At 34.8% G+C, this 16400-nt stretch overlaps 1 long non-coding RNA gene across 1 annotated transcript in view; it reads right to left on the bottom strand.

The window, feature by feature from the left end:
- Positions 1-684: 684 nt before the first annotated feature.
- LOC133858814 (uncharacterized) overlaps positions 685-16400 on the bottom strand; it is a 57359-nt gene continuing 41643 nt past the window's right edge. Inside the window, exon 2 of the long non-coding RNA XR_009898603.1 lies at positions 685-790. This is a non-coding gene — a long non-coding RNA (uncharacterized LOC133858814). The remainder of the gene's footprint in view (positions 791-16400) is intronic.

Here is a 16400-nt window from a genome sequence, read left to right as displayed (position 1 = left end):
CAATGAAATCGCGCGCGTATTTTATTTTTTATTTTTTATTTTTAGAAAAATTTATTTATTATTTTGGATCTTTTATCATTTTTGCAATCATATTCTTAGACTTTTAAAAGTGTCAATTCAGTATATTTACTTTTTAATTTTATCCATCCGTTAGGATTTTCAGTTAAATCATGTCAAAATTTTCAAAATACTCATATTTTTTCTTTTAAAAAAACATTTTAAAAAAATCAAAGATTTACGCATAAGTATTTTTACAAAATTTCGTTAAATTCTGACTAATGCATGCCTAAATTCTTGCAATCTTTTTCCCTTTTTTTTTTTTCTTCCTAACAATAATGATGGATATTTTAGGAATATTGACAACCCCTCCGTTATGATTTAACAGAAAATCTTAACAGATGGGTGAAATTAAAATTAAAATTAAAAAAAAAAAAAAAAAAAAAAAAAAAGATAGACTAAATTGACAATTTTTAAAGTTTAATGGCATAATTGCAAAAGTGATGAAATATCATGGGTGGTAAGTGAATTTTTTTTTTTTTTTTTTTTGGTGGTGTATATTCTTATTGACTGGACTGATGTGATAGTGTACATTAGTATAATAGAATGAAAATGTAATATGTAACATTATTCTAAATACAAATTAAAGTAAGTATAAAACAAAATATACAAAATAGATATCAAGAATGGCTTATCAACTTATTTGAATAAGTAATTAAATGAATCTTTTTTTTTTTTTTCCATTTACAGTAGTTCAGTATAATCGATATAGCAAAAGCTACATTAATTATACCTCGAGCAACGAAAAATAATAATAATAAATTAAGAAAAAAAAGGAACCCCGAGTCTGTGCTTGTCTTCTTGGGTTTAACCGTGGTATAAGAGGTTTCACAATTTGAATAGACTAGTTACCGTCTCCAGGGCTAGGTCCGGTCGGCAACCTTTCGAGCCAATACGCCATGCTGTGCTTTGCCTTCTCATAGATGGAGGAATATGTCTCCAGGTGATTAGCACTCCCAAAATCCTCGGATAACACTCTTGCTGCTTCAACCCTAGCATGGCTGAAGATGGCCACAGAGATGACAAAGATGATTAAAAGAGTGCTCGTCTTTCTGAAATTCATCTTCGGAGAAGAAGTAGCTTGCTGGGATCTATGAACTTGAATTTCCAGTCAAATTAAAATAAGAGCTTTAATTTCGACGGTGCTTGTGGAAGTGTATGGGAAAGTATGAATAAGCAAAGGGATTTATATAGAGTAGCCGGCCGGTAGAGTTTTGAACCTGCCTGCCTTTCTGGACTGGGGATTTCGTGGGCTTTTATGGGTTACGTGTTGACCAAGGGAGTTTAATTTGAATCAGTCATCCATGCTGAAACACGAGGGGTTTGGTTTTGCTGGGTAAAGTTCATACATAATTGGCTCCCCTCTTTCAACGGCGCCTGGCCTGCATATATATATCGTTTAACCAAGATTGTCGTTTTAATTCAGTCCAAAGCTCGGAAAGTTTGAATAGACTTAGATCGTTACTCTTAATTGTAATTCTTTGACTGCATGTGATAGAAAATAAGAAATTGTTTGAGAAATCACCAATTGGTACGTGTTTTCTTTAAAATGGCCATAACACCCTTTGACTTTTAGATTTTAAACGTTTTGGTTTTGTTCGGTTTCTAGGTTTTTTAAGAGCTTTCTCACCCGGTTATTCAAATGTTATTTTGCTTAGCTAAAATGTTAGAATGAAAGCTTTTCTTTTTTCTTTTTTTTTTAATTTTTTTTTTTTTGGTTTTTTTTTTTTTTGGTTTTTTTTTTTTTTTTTTTTTTCTTTGATGTAAAACCATTATCAAAGGTGATAACTCCTCAACTCCTCAAAGGAAATCAAAGGAACAAAAGAAAGTTTATTGATATCCTACATTTTCTTAGAACAAGCTAGTACTTCACATCTCAGGAAATGAGTTCTTTTTTTTTTTTTTTTTTTTTTTTTTTTTTTTTTTTTTTTTTTTGATGTTATGAGTCCTAACCAAGCTGCTTTCATCCTTAACCGTAGCATTTAAGAGAATATCCTTTTACCTCAAGAGTTGGTGTGTGATTATCATAAAGAGAAATGGAAACCTAAATGTACAATCAAGGTAGATCTTATGAATGCAAATGATTAAGTGAGTTGGAATTTTGTGTTGCATTGTTTAAAATGCTTTGGTGCCCCTAATTTTTTCATTCAGTGGGTAAGGGAATGCTCACAGTCAATATTAATCATTCATAAATCATATGTAAGGTGCAAATGTCCACTTCCAAAAATATCAATGTCATATTTTATGATAAAAATATCATCTATCACATTGGCAATCCAATGTCTTTCCAAATCAACAATACGTACAATTCATACTTACAAAATTTCATATATAAATTCTATAGTAGCACCATTATATCAATCTCATATTGTGCATTAGCATTATCAAAATATAGATCGACTCACTATTTGCATGATTTATTCAAAAAATTTCATTTACTTTGAAAATCAATGACAATAAGACATATGTACATGTATATACACCAAAAAACATTTCATTTGAAAATATTTACTTTTGGATATAATATTTTCATAAAATCCTTGATTAATCAATTCTACTTACTTTAAATCTCTGTACCCACTACCACGGGGATTTATCACGCCTCAGCTTATGTCACTTATTCCTAAAAATAAAATAATTAATTATCAATACCTAAAATCAAAAATACATATTATTTAAGTTATAAATTCCTAAAAGCCATTTTTTCACTTTTATCTTTTATCTCCAACTTTTTATCTCTCACATTTCCCAAATTTTCTATTTTTTCTTACATTTTTCCTTTTTTCTTTTCATTCACATCGGTGCATGACCATTTCAATTTCTTTTTCTTTTTCTTTTACACACTCTCTCTCTCTATCTCTCTCTCTCTCTCTCTCTCTCTCTAATTAGTAACTAAAAATCCATCTAAACAGAAACTCTACCTCAAAACACCCATCTTTTCACTATAATCAAAGACGGTGAATCAAGCTACAATTTCTTTCCAAAACACTAAAATCATCAAATAAATAAAAAGACAATTAAATTTTTTATCACCTTAGAAGAGTAAATTTCTACCTAGATCGGTTATCTTCTCTCTCATTTCATTTCTTCTTTTCTCTTCCCCTCCTTTCCTTCTTTATTTTCTCCTTTTTCTCCGTCTATCTCACACGTTCTACCTCTTCTTTCTTTTTTTTTGTTTTTTGTTTTTTTTTTCTTTCTTTCTTTCTTTTCTGTTTGCTCTAGACACTTACTAAAGGAAGATGACTATAAAAATAAAAAATAAAAATTGAAAGCTTGAATTTCGGTGGGGTGTTGTGACGTGACGCGCGAAGAGATGGGTTTTAGTAAGGATGAGTCCTTTACCCACGTGTAAGATTCATTTTTTTTTTCAAGTTTTGTAAAATTACTAAAAAACCCTAAATTATTTTAGTTACTACACCATCAATTGGACTTTGGAGGGTTATTTTGATAGTAGCAAAGGGTTAAGGCAGGGTCATCCTCTCTCCCCATTCCTTTTCGGCATTGCTATATATGGAGGTTTTGAGTACGTAGATTGCTAGAAGAGGCTGTTGCAGATAAAACTCTGTTTGAATTCCATCCTTGGTGTTCTAAGCTGAATCTCCATCACTTGTGTTTTGCAAATGATCTTTTATTGTTATATGATGCTAGCTCCAAATCCATGCTGACTACCGAGTGCACAGGTTTTAAACAAGTTTGTTGCTATCTCTTGTCTCAAACCTAATCCTAGTAAGAGCTTTGTTTTTTGTGCTAGGGTTAATCATTATGAGAAAGCTTCTATTTTGTTGTGTTTAAAAATGAAAGAGGGTTCTTTACTTGTCAGATATCTTGGTGTGCCCCTTATCTCCAAAAAGCTCACTGTGGATGATTGTGTGGTTCTCAATGAGAGGGTGTCTTCTCGGATTGATTATTGGCCCTCAAAAAATTTCACATTTACAGTGAGGATCCAATTGTTATTTTTTATGTCTTGTACAGTCTTCAAGCATATTGGACTAGTATTTTCATTCTCCCTAAGAGGATCATCCATCTGCTAGAGAAAAAATTTAATCATTTCCTATGGTCTAGAAATGACTAGAATTGAGCAAAAGCTAAAGTCTCATGGGAAAATGTGTGTTTGCCGAAACAAGAAGATGCTTGGGTTGAAAATGGGCAGCTGACTCGAACTTGACTGCTATATTGCATCATGTTTGGTCTCTTTTTGTAAGGGCTGCCTCCCTTAGGGTTGCTTGGATCAAATAATATTTGTTGAAAGGAATGAGTTTTTGGTGAGTGAAGATGCCACAAAGTTGTTCTTGGTGCTGCTTAAATTGTTAAAGATCTGTGAGATAACTAAAAGGTTTGATCACTTTAAAGTTGGTAATGGGAAGAAGATCTTTTTCACAAACTCCATCTTCTGGCAATGGAGTCTTGTATGGTGTTTATGGTTACTGTATTGTTTTTTATTTTGTTAGCAATGTGGATGCAACTTTGGACTTTGTTTTAAGTGATCACATGTGGTTGTGGCCCCCTTGCAAGATCAGATGAGTTGGTGAAAATCCATAGCAAACTCCATGAGGTGGTTATTGGTAGGGATGATCAACCTGTTTGGAACTGCCCTAATCGAGGCAAGTACTTTTGCTCTGAGACATGGGATGTTATTCGTCTTGGGTCTCTTGAGGTCTCTTGGTGGAAGATGGCTTGGCTTCCTTGGGCTATACCTCAGCATACTTTCTTCCTTTGGTTTGCTGCTAGAGATGCTTTGTCCACTGGTGAAAATCTTCTCAAATGGGGTTATGAAGGAAATGTGTGTTGGAAGCTCAACAAATCCAAAACGTAAAGAAGTTAAATTTATTTTAATAAATAAAGGCATTTGGTTTATTAAATTGATGTCTTAAGTTTTCTTAAACCGAAGCCTTAACTTAGAAGAATTTTAATTTATTGTAATAAAGCGGAAGAATAAAAGGCTTTGGAAGTTTGTTTTTGCAGGCCTCTATATATGGGCTTTGTAAGGTGTTTTGATATATAAGAAAAGTGAAGAAGAATTAATTCCTCAACTCTTCCCTAAGTCTTATTTTGTCTGTTAGTAATAAAAGTGAGAAAGTGTGAGAGAGATAGAAATGTGACTAGTTAGTAAACTAGTTTGTCTTTCAAATTGGTATCATAGCCAATTTCCATTTTTTCGTCCCTTCTAGAAATGGGATCCAACAATGTACAACAACAAATCCCAAGATTATCAAAAGATAACTATGGGTCGTGGTGTATCCAAATGAGAGCCTTGTTTGGGTTTCAAGAGCTATGGGAAGTCATAACTGACGAATTTACAGAACCCACCAAGGAGGAAGAAGCTGAATACACAACTAATGAGAAGAAGGCTCTTAAGGATCAGAGGAAGAAGGATAAAAAGGCATTGTTTCTACTCTATCAAGGGTTGGACGAGCCTGCCTTCAAGAAAGTTGCTGAAGCAATGACAAGTAAATAAGCATGGGAGATTCTAGATTCCATCTTCAAAGGAGATGAACGGGTGAGACGAGTCCGTCTCTAAACATTACGAGGTGAGTTCGAGGCTCTTCACATGAAGGATGGAGAATTGGTGTCCGATTATTTTTCACGACTATTGGTAATCGTGAATAGTTTGAAAAGAAACAGGGAGAAGCTCGATGACATCCGTGTAGTTGAAAAGGTACTTCAATCCCTTTCCTCTAAATTTAAGCATGTAGTTGTAGCTATCAAAGAGTCTAAGGACTTGGAGAAGCTTGCACTAGGAGTTGTTGGGTTCATTACAAGTACATGAGCAAAGGATGCAGAAGAATGCTAATTTTGGTGTATTAGAACAAGCACTACAGTCAAAATTGACTCTATATGATCAAGGCAAATTTAGCTCCAACCGTGGTCGTGGTAGAGGCCGAGGGCGTGGCATTTTTCAACAACCACGTCAAAGTCAATAGGAGACTCAAAGCTTCAGAAGTCGGGGACGAGGAGGCTTCCGAGGAAGAGGAAGATCCACATATGGACATGGAAACTCCAAGAATATCCAATGCTACGACTACAAGAAGTTTGGACGCTATGCCTTGAATTGTTGGCACAAAGATGATGAACAAGCCAATGTTGTAGAGAACTACTAGTATGAAAAGATAGAAAGAGATTCCTATACAACTACGTAGAAGAATCGTCCGGGTAGAACGAAAAGAAGGAGGCTAATACTTCTAACTCGCACCTTAAGCTTTCATAGGCCCTCAGGAATTCTCAAAGAAGAACTCACCCTATTCCTATCTAAGGAAGCAACTCCTGACTTGAGGAAGGAATTATTATCGCTTAGCAATAAATGAGGTTCATCGGGATTCTATTGTACTTCTCACTCATGATGATTCAAATTCAATAAATGAGATTTGGTACGTCAATTCTGGTGCAAGTAATCACATGTGTGGGAAGAAAGATATGTTCATAGAACTCACAAAAGGAGTTCATGGAAATATGAACTTGGGGGACTTCTCTAAAACTATCAGTTGAAGGCAAAGGGAAGATAAAAATCTGACAAAATGAAAGGCAATATTCTTAACATTGGGCAGCTACTTGAGAAAGGGTACGCCATACATATGGAGAACTACTCTCTCATTTTGAGAGATACACATGGAGGAATTGTGGCTCATGTTCCAATGGCCAATAATCGCATGTTCCCGTTACATCTTAACACAAAATCCGAGAAGTGCTTCTATGGACTCATGGAAAGTGGGTCATGGAAATGGCATCTTCGGTTTGGTCATCTAAATTTCAGCGGCCTAAAGCTACTATCTTCAGCTAGTATGGTGCATGGGTTACCAGTGTTCAAGCCACCGAGCAATGTTTGTGAAGGATGCATATTTGGCAAGCAGGCACAACTTTCTTTTCCTAACGACAAATCTTAGAGAGCAACATTACCATTACAACTAGTTCACATTGACATATGTGGACCAATAGACCCTATGCCCTTAGGAGGTAATAGACATTTTATTACTTTCATTGATGACTTTAGCAGAAAACTTTGGGTTTATTTTCTTAAAGAAAAATCAGCTGCCTTAACTGTATTCAAGAACTTTAAAGCTCTTGTTGAAAATCAAAGTGGTCATAAGCTTGTAACTCTCTGTTCTGACTGAGGTGGAGAATACACCTCAAAAGAATTTGATAAGTATTGCAAGGAACATAACATAAAGCATTAGTTGACTGCTGCAAACACACCACAGCAAAACGGGATCACCGAAAGAAAGAATCGTACCATTCTAAATATGACCAAAACTATGCTCAAGAAGAAAGGGCTGCCAAAACAATTCTGGACAGAAGCTGTGACGAGCTCATCATATCTACTCAACTGATGTCTTACCAAAAGTGTCAAGAATATGACACCTCAAGAGGCATGGAGCGACTACAAGCCAAGTGTTGCACACCTAAGAATCTTTGGGTGTGTTGCATATTCTCAAGTTCCCGAATCCAAAAGAAAGAAGCTTGGTGATCATTGTGAAAAATGTATCTTTCTCGGCTCTAGTGAGGAGTCGAAAGCATACAAGCTCTATAATCTACTAACAAAAAATTAGCGGTTAGTAGAGACATTATTTTTAATGAAGAGAGAGTATGGAGTTGGAGTGATGAAGAGAAGGTCAAAGAACAACAACTATTGGAGGAGCCTGAAGAGCTCTCAACAGAAGCTCCACCAAGTATCCCACCATCTTCTCAGCTTACCACACTGGTCGCAGCACATAGAGACTTTACACCTTCTATGGGAGGTAGCAGCAGCAAATCCTCCATAAATCAAAGTAAGATGACAAGTCTTAGGGAAATCTATGAGCAAACAGAAGATGGAGAGACTAATCTTTTCTGCCTATATGCTAATCATGAGCCCTTTATCTTTCAAGAAGCTGTTGAAGAAGATTGTTGGAGATCCGCAATGGAGGAAGAGATACATGCTATTCAAAAGAATTAACACTTAGGAGTTGACAACACCCCCATCAAACCAAAAGGCTATTGGTATACAAGATCAAACGCATTACAGAAGGTGAAGTTTCTCGATACAAGGCATGACTAGTAGCTAAAGGCTACAAATAAAAGTACGGCATCAACTATGAAGAGGTCTTTGCACCAGTTGCGAGACTTGACACAGTGAGATTGTTGATTGCACTTGCCGCTCATCACAATTGGAAGATATACCAACTTGGTGTCAAGTCAGTCTTTCTCAATGGCATCCTTGAAGAAGAAGTATACGTACAACAATTAGAAGGATTCATAATGGAAGGAGAAGAAGTCAAGGTGTACCACCTTAAAAAGGCGTTATATAGCTTAAAGCAAGCACCAAGAGCTTGGAATGCACGCATTGATAATTACCTTCATTAGAATGGCTTCACCAAATGCATGTCCATATGAGCATGTTGTTTATATGAAGAAAAACCATCGAGGTGAATTTCTAATTATTTGCCTATATGTGAAATGTTCAAGGAATATAAGCAATGAATGTTTAGGGAGTTTGAGATGACAGACAACGGGTTGATATCCTACGTCCTGGGCATTGAAATGAAGCAACAACATGATAGAATTTTCATATCTCAAAATAAGTACATGAATGAGATATTAGAGAAATTCAAGATGGAAAGCTGTAACTCCGTGAGTACCCTAGTTGAAACAAGCATAAAGTTGTCAAAAGAAAGAGATGGTCTAGTTATTGAGCCAACTCTTTACAAGAGTTTGGTTGGAAGTCTGAGGTATTTGACGATCACAAGACTAGATATTGTCTATAGAGTTGGACTTGTGAGTCGATACATGGAGACACCAATGGAGACTCATTGGCTAGCCGCAAAACTAATTCCAAGGTACATCAAAGGCACTCTGAATCTTGGTTTATTCTATGCCTATGTGATGAAGCAAAATTAGTTGGTTATTCAAATAGTGATGGGGGATGTGACCAAGATGAGAGGAAAAGTACTACTGGCTATGTAATCTATTTTAGTTTTACAGCATTTTCTTGGACATCCAAGAAACAAGCAATTGTAGCCTTGTCTACCTATGAGGTGGAGTATGTGGCTGCTTCGTCTACTGTTTGTGAAGCAATATGGCTAAGGAATCTCTTGAAGGAACTAGAACATCTACAAGAAGAACCAACTGTGATTTATGTGGATAACCAATTAGCAATAAAGGTAGCAAAGAATCCAGTACAACATGGGAGGAGCAAACCTTTTGACACTAGGTTCCACTTTCTTAGAGACCATGTGAAGCAGAAGACAATAGAGCTCCAATATTGCCACACCACTGAACAAGTAGCAGATATATTTACTAAGCCATTAGCAGGTGCAACATTCATGAGGTTAAGAGACATGCTTGGCATGAGGATAGTTTTGATTTGAGGGGGCGTGTTGGAAGCTCAACAAATCCAAAATGTAAAGAAGTTAAAAGTTTTTAATAAATAAAGGCATTTGGTTTATTAAATTGATGTCTTAAGTTTTCTTAAACCGTAACCTTAACTTATAAGAGTTTTAATTTATTGTAATAAAGAGGAAGAAGAAAAGGCTTTGGAAGTTTGTTTTTGTATGCCTATATATATGGGCTTTATAAGGTGTTTTGATATATAAGAAAAGTGAAGATGAAGTAATTCCTTAGCTCTTCCCTAAGTCTTATTTTGTTTTTTAGTAATAAAGAGAGAAAGAGTGAAAGAAAGATAGAAAGGTGACTAGTTAGTAAACTAGTTTGTCTTTCAATGTGTTGTGTTTTTTTCTGCAAAAGTTGCATAGAGAGTCAAGCGCATCTTTTTTTCCATTGTACTTTTAGTCATCGCTTATGGAAAGAAGTTATGCACTACAATCTAATTAATGATTCACAGGTATTATGGGAGAATGTGGTTGTTTGGGGGGGGTGAAAAAGTCAAAGGGAAGAGGTTTTAATACAAGTTTGTATTGTTTTAGCCTAGGGGCAGTGGTGTATCATATTTGGTAATTGCATCATAATGCTATAAAATATGGTACCATTTTGTCTAGGGAGCATATCCTGAAGAAAATTACACGGGAAGTATGTTCCAGGATAATAGCCAAATGGAGCTTCAAACCTCTAGCAGAAACCTGTAGTTTTATAAGTCGAATCTTCCTTTGAAGATTCTAAGAGGTGGCATGAAGACGTACTGTATGCATTGTTTTGCTGATTATTGATTTGGTTTGCATTTTATGGTCTATTTAGGCTTAATGGTTGATACAGATTTCGATATGTTATTCTTGAAGTTTTGAAAAGAAAATGTTGCAGTATGGCAAACCTCTGTTTTGATGTAGATACTAGGATTTATGGCATGTTGAGGTCTATTGTGTGTCTGCAGTCTGATATATTGTTGTAGACTTCATATCCGAATTTGACCCTCCAAATTATGGCGTTGAAGAGAAGTGTGAAGAGATGCTTTTTGTTACATTGTTGTGTTTTAAGAAACTGTTTCTCTTTCCTCGAGTTTTCTAGCTAAAAACATTAGCTAGAGTCTATTATTCTTTTCACTGTTATATGAAAGATTCCCTCGTTCATAAATAATAATAATAATAATAATAAAATCTCCTGCCATTGAGCATAATATATGTTGTGTGAAATAAGCTAAAGCGTCATAAATAAAAAATTAAAAAAAAAAAAAAAAAAAAAAAAAAACGTGGTGAGAAGGCTCTTACGTGGTGAGAAGGCTCCAACTTTTAGTTCCTTGATATTTCCATAGTTTAAGGAACAATAAGGAATCTAATTCGAGTGATTTTTTAATACTTTTCCTTATATGTAGGGAAGGGAATGAGATTTAAAAAAACTGCTACTAATGCTCTAATAACATCCACAGCACACACCGACACTCTCGCAATTGGTACGCTTCTTGTGTTATCATAAAAGAATGGTCACTCAAATTTTTCGAACCATTCTAAATCAAGAATAATAGGAAATAGCATAATCTAATAATAGTTAATATAAAAATCAACAAAAAATAAAGTAATCGTATACGTAAAACATAGAATATTTGGGGAAAAAAATTCTACTTTAATGCAAAAAAAATTCTATTATTAATAATTGTATACTGTAGGACATATATAGAATATTAACGCAAAAATAAATAAACTATTTTATAATTACATTGTAGTTAGACCCCTTTAAAATGAATTTCTGGGTCTGTCACTATTCCATACCAAAAAATAATTCTTCATTTCATAATATAAATATTCAAAGATAAGAAAAAAAAAAAAAAAAAAAAAAAAAAAAAAAAAATTAAGCCAAGCTGGTTGTGAGATGCAAGGCTATGTCACTTAGGTCAATAACCAGAATGTTCTCGTCGGTTAATGGTGACTTACGAACGTTAGGTCCAACGCTGAATGACTTTTCACAAATTTGTGCTTCGAACATGGCATCACTCATAAGAGATGCAGCAGTAACATAAGAATTCGAATCCAAATTTTTAAGGGCATTAGGTACCTTATCAGAGACAATTGTGCCATAAAAATTGGAGCATGTGGTCAAGTAATTTTTAAGAGCAGGATCATTGACCTCTGTGAGCAAGTTCTTCACTTGGGCAAGAGTTCCTGTGGCACTAGTCAACACAAAATCATACATGACGCGTGTGAGCCCTTTGGCATCTTTTGCACTAGCCCCACGAGTGTCCAATCTGAGGTACTTTTCGCACAAGCCAGAGTTGTCTGTTTTTGCACAAGTGTCTGATATTAAATCTGCCCCAATCTCCTTCAAGGATTGCTGCAAAAGAACGAGTATGAGAAATGCAGCCCATGAGTTGACAAACTTCATCTTGCTTCTTCTTAATTAATTAGGCTTAGTTTTGAATGCTGCAAATTTCTATACAAATGATATTGGATCCTTTGAAAATCAACAACTTATATACAACTAGAAGAAATGGTCTTCTACCTTAAATAAGGAAACTAACTCTTCCTAAACTTCCTCCTAACGGCGATTCAAAATAGCAAAATAACTAAAACATTGCAGATTTGCTCTCTATTCAGGGACTGTATTTAGGAGGAGTGATTTTATTTCCTCTCTTGGGTTATGAATCTATGGTAATTGGTGTACCCGAATCTGTCCTAACTTCTATTTTAGTCGATATATATAGAAGGCATGTACAGATATGAATGCACCTCATACAGTTAGTTTTTATCAATCATATAACGATTGGATGTTCTTATCAGTCAAATTTGCCTAGATAGGTGATGATGGTCTATTTGATTAATTTTAAATGTTTTTTTTTTAAGCCATTTAAGTTTCTTATGGAGGTCAGGTCACTATCATGGAGCACCATGTCACATTTACTTCCTCCTTAATTCTCATGCACAAACAAGAATATGTGAAGTACTCCTTTTATATATAGCAAGGGCGATGAGCTAGCACTGTGTTTTGTTATCATTTGCACCTACTGATATACCTTAAAGCTTGTGACGTCCCACATCGCCTAAGTATGAGAATGGGGTATGTACTTATATATATATATTTGTACCCTTTTTGACATAACGCGTTTTAAAGTCTTGATGACTATAAACCTATCATAACTCTCAAGTTAAGCGTACTTCTGCGAGAGTAGTACTAGGATGGGTGACCTTTCCTGGAAAGTCTGGTTCGAGAGAGCTAAAAGCAAACAATATTAAGTTGTTGGGGGGAAGTCGTTACAAATGGTATCAGAGCGATTGCCCAACCTGAGATGAGGTTGGGGGAGCGTACACAAGCCTATGAGAGTCGCCAACAAGCACTCATTGGGACACCAATAATAGGGTGATCCCATGAGGGTCGTCAGCAAAGACGCTGGGTCCTAAGAGGGGGTGATTATGACGTCTCACATCGTCTGGTTATGAAAATGGGGAATGTGCTTATATGTATATTTACACCCTTTTTGACACAACGCATTTTGAAGCCGTAATAACCATGAACCTATCAGAACTCTATAGTTAAACGTGCTTCTGCAAAAGTAATACCAAGATGGGTGACCTCTTGGAAAGTCTGGTTCGAGGGAGCCAAAAATTGATAATATTGTGTCATTTGAGGTGGGTCGTTACAAAGCTCTTATAAAATATCTACTAGTAGGGTAAATTCAAGTGCATTTGCATTAATATTCTATGTTCTACGATATATTCTAAAATATGAAAGAACAAAAAAAAAATGTTATCAGAAAATGTCAATGTTGTCCGTATAAGAATAAGAAAAAATATTATAGTAGACAAGAAAATTCAATACATTTCTTCTATTCAAACATTAAAGATAGAAATTCGTTCATAAAATTGGAAAGATATACTTTTTCCTTCAATCCACAAATGCTATAATAACCATAATAATCAATTTCTAGTAGCAAATTACAGGGTCATTTATCATGTAATACTCCAATAGGTAGTAAGTATTTATATTGCTATATTGTCACTACAAGAAATATGGTTTTTTGCCATCAAGAAAAACTCATTAGCAACGACTCTCAAAGACGTTGCAAATAATTACTATCACCGACAACAAGTGTCATTGCGGAGTATTACATGCCATCGCTTAGAATGCATCATGTAATGCGACTTGTCGTCATTGGTATCAAGTGATAAACGACAACATTCAATTACCGCTGTAGCGCCCCAGATTTTAATTCATAAAATATAATGTCTTAAATTATATTTTAAAACCTAATAATAAGGGAAAATAATATATATGAATATTTATGAAAATAAATATTCATTGATTAATTAATACGCATTTATAGTTCCAATTTATACTACAAAAAAAATTAGCATTTTGAGCACTTTTTTTGGAGTCGTTTTAAGGCACGGCTTAAAGTGTTTTGAACCGTTTTCAAAATGGCTCAACATATCGCGTATTAAAATCTTGGTTTGAGGCATTTTGGACTAAAACAGCTTTAATTTGAGCCATTTTAATAAAAACGGCTCAAACCGATTTAAACCGCTTTTTAAAAACAGCTCAAACCGATTGGAGTCGTTTTGTCAAAAACCGCTCAAACCTTTTTGAACCGCTTTGGTAAAAATGATTCAAAATGGTTTGAGCCGTTTTGAACCAAAACGACTCTAATTAATTGGAGTCGTTTTAAGGACACTAAAACGACTCTAAATATATTTTTTTTTTAAAAAAAAAAAACTATTAATTTTTTTAGAGCCGTTTTAAGGTCCCTAAAACGACTCTAAATAAGAAAAAAAAAAATTAAAAAATATATATCTCAAAACCCCATTTCATTACACCATATACATATCCAATAAAAAATAACCCCAGATCAAAATACCCATCAACAAAGGTCACAAACCAAACCCACAAATACTTATCTAAATTTATGTAATCTATAGGCCAAGAACCTGTTCAATAATTGAATTGTCGGTCAAACCAATTCTTTTCTTGTTAAGTTTACCATATCCCCTTTTGTAAATCAATTCTCTGACACTCTTCAAATTGGGATACCTGAAATTATCTACTTTATATTAACAAAAATCTGAGCTCAAAAGGACCTCTAGATAGCCTATCCTCCAGATTGTGCATTACAATGAAAAACAGTAAGAAAGACAAATGCGTACCCATAAGTTACATAAGGCTCATCTCTCTGCAGCATATTCAATGTCGCTTTGTTTACTTTCAGAAAGACACCATTGAATATCTGCAACCACCAAAGGTAGATAATTGGATACAAAGTTACCTTCTATTTGAAACAAATATTAGAGAAGTAGACAATGAAAAGGAGATATATTCTACAAGAAGGCTAACTCCTTAAATATAAATCCTAAATGGGAATAGCAGCCATTGATACTGAAAGTTCCAAAATTTACAATAATCAGAACCAACAATCTGGCATCAGGAATAAGTATAAGAATCACAACAATACAATAAATGGCATAGCTGCGGATCCTGATAATAAACAAGAGGGGGCCTTCTGGGTCAACATAAAACCCTCCCTTAAGTTTGACCTTGCGCTTCAACCGAATCAGCTCCATTTGATGATAAAAATATTTAGAGAAACCATTTTAGCAAATAGAATACCAAAACAGAGATATCAAAGCACTTATCAAGCACTAACTATGTATACTACTATGGCTTCCTATACCTTCTCATCGTACTCATTTGAATAAAGTTTGGCTCTATTAAAAATGAGCTTCCCATTCTCAATACTTTTTTTCTTTGCAGCTTCAAGCTCTTGCTTTTGATACCCACGATGGTGGTCGTTGAGAGAGAGAGGGAGAGAAAGAGGAAGAAGGGAGAAGAAGAACAATAAAGAAGAAAGAAAGGGAGAAAGGAAGACGATGGACAGATGAGAGTGATGGTTCAGAGAGTGAAGGAGATATTTTATGGCTGTGTCATGTGTGAAAGGAAAAAAATATATATATATATATATATTCAAAAACTTGAATTTTTTTGTTGTGCACGGGCGGGACACGAAATTTTTTTCGTGTCCCGCGCGCAAGACCCAAAATTTAGAGACGTTTTGGCAATGAAACTACTCCAATTCATTGCTAAAACGGCTCCAACTGGAAAAAGTACAAATAAAAAATATTTTTTAAAAAACAAATTAAAAAAATTAAAGAAAAAACAAATAAAAAACAAATTTTTGTTTTAAAAAAACACTGAAAAATTATTAAAAAAAAGTTAAATTAAATAAACAAACGAAAAAAATAAAATAAAACAAGTTTTTATTTAATTATTTTTTTCTATAATTTTTTGTTATTTTATGTTTTAATAATTTTATGAATAGTATTTTTGTCATTAGGGAGAACATTGGCATTTTTTGGGTAGTTTGAGTAGAGACATTGACACAATTAAAAGTTTGAAGGGACATGGACAATTGAATGGTAGTGGGGGGATATATAGTTCGTGCCACGATCGATCGCATAGATCGTACCACAATCTATCACATGATCGTACCACGATCGATCATATAGATCATACCACAATCCATCACATGATCATGTGTGATCTATCGTGGTACGATCTCTGTGATCGATTGTTGTACGATCTATGTGATAGATCGTAATACTATCTATGTGATCGGTCGTGGTACGATCATGTAATCGATCGTGGTACGATTATGTGTAATCGATCGTGGTACGATCATGTGTGATCGATCGTAGTAAGATCTAAGTGTGATCGATCGTGGCAAGATCGAAGTGTGATCGATCGTAGTACGATCTATGTGATCCATCGTGGTACGATCTATGTGATCCATCGTAGTACGATCTATGTAATTGATCGTGGTACGATCTATGTAATTGATCGTGGAGGATCTAAGTGATATCGATCATGTGATCGATCGTGGTACGATCTAAGTGTGATCGATCATGGTACGATCAATGTGATAGGTCGTGGTACGATCTATGTGATCGATCGTGGTATGATCTAAGTGTGATGGATCGTGGTACGATCTATGTGATGGATTGTGG

The sequence above is a fragment of the Alnus glutinosa genome, chromosome 1 (genome assembly GCF_958979055.1).
Source record: "Alnus glutinosa chromosome 1, dhAlnGlut1.1, whole genome shotgun sequence".
In the NCBI taxonomy this organism is placed as follows: Eukaryota; Viridiplantae; Streptophyta; class Magnoliopsida; order Fagales; family Betulaceae; genus Alnus; species Alnus glutinosa.
The sequence above is the reverse complement of the archived record's forward strand: the minus strand, read 5'-3'. Positions and strand labels throughout refer to the sequence as shown.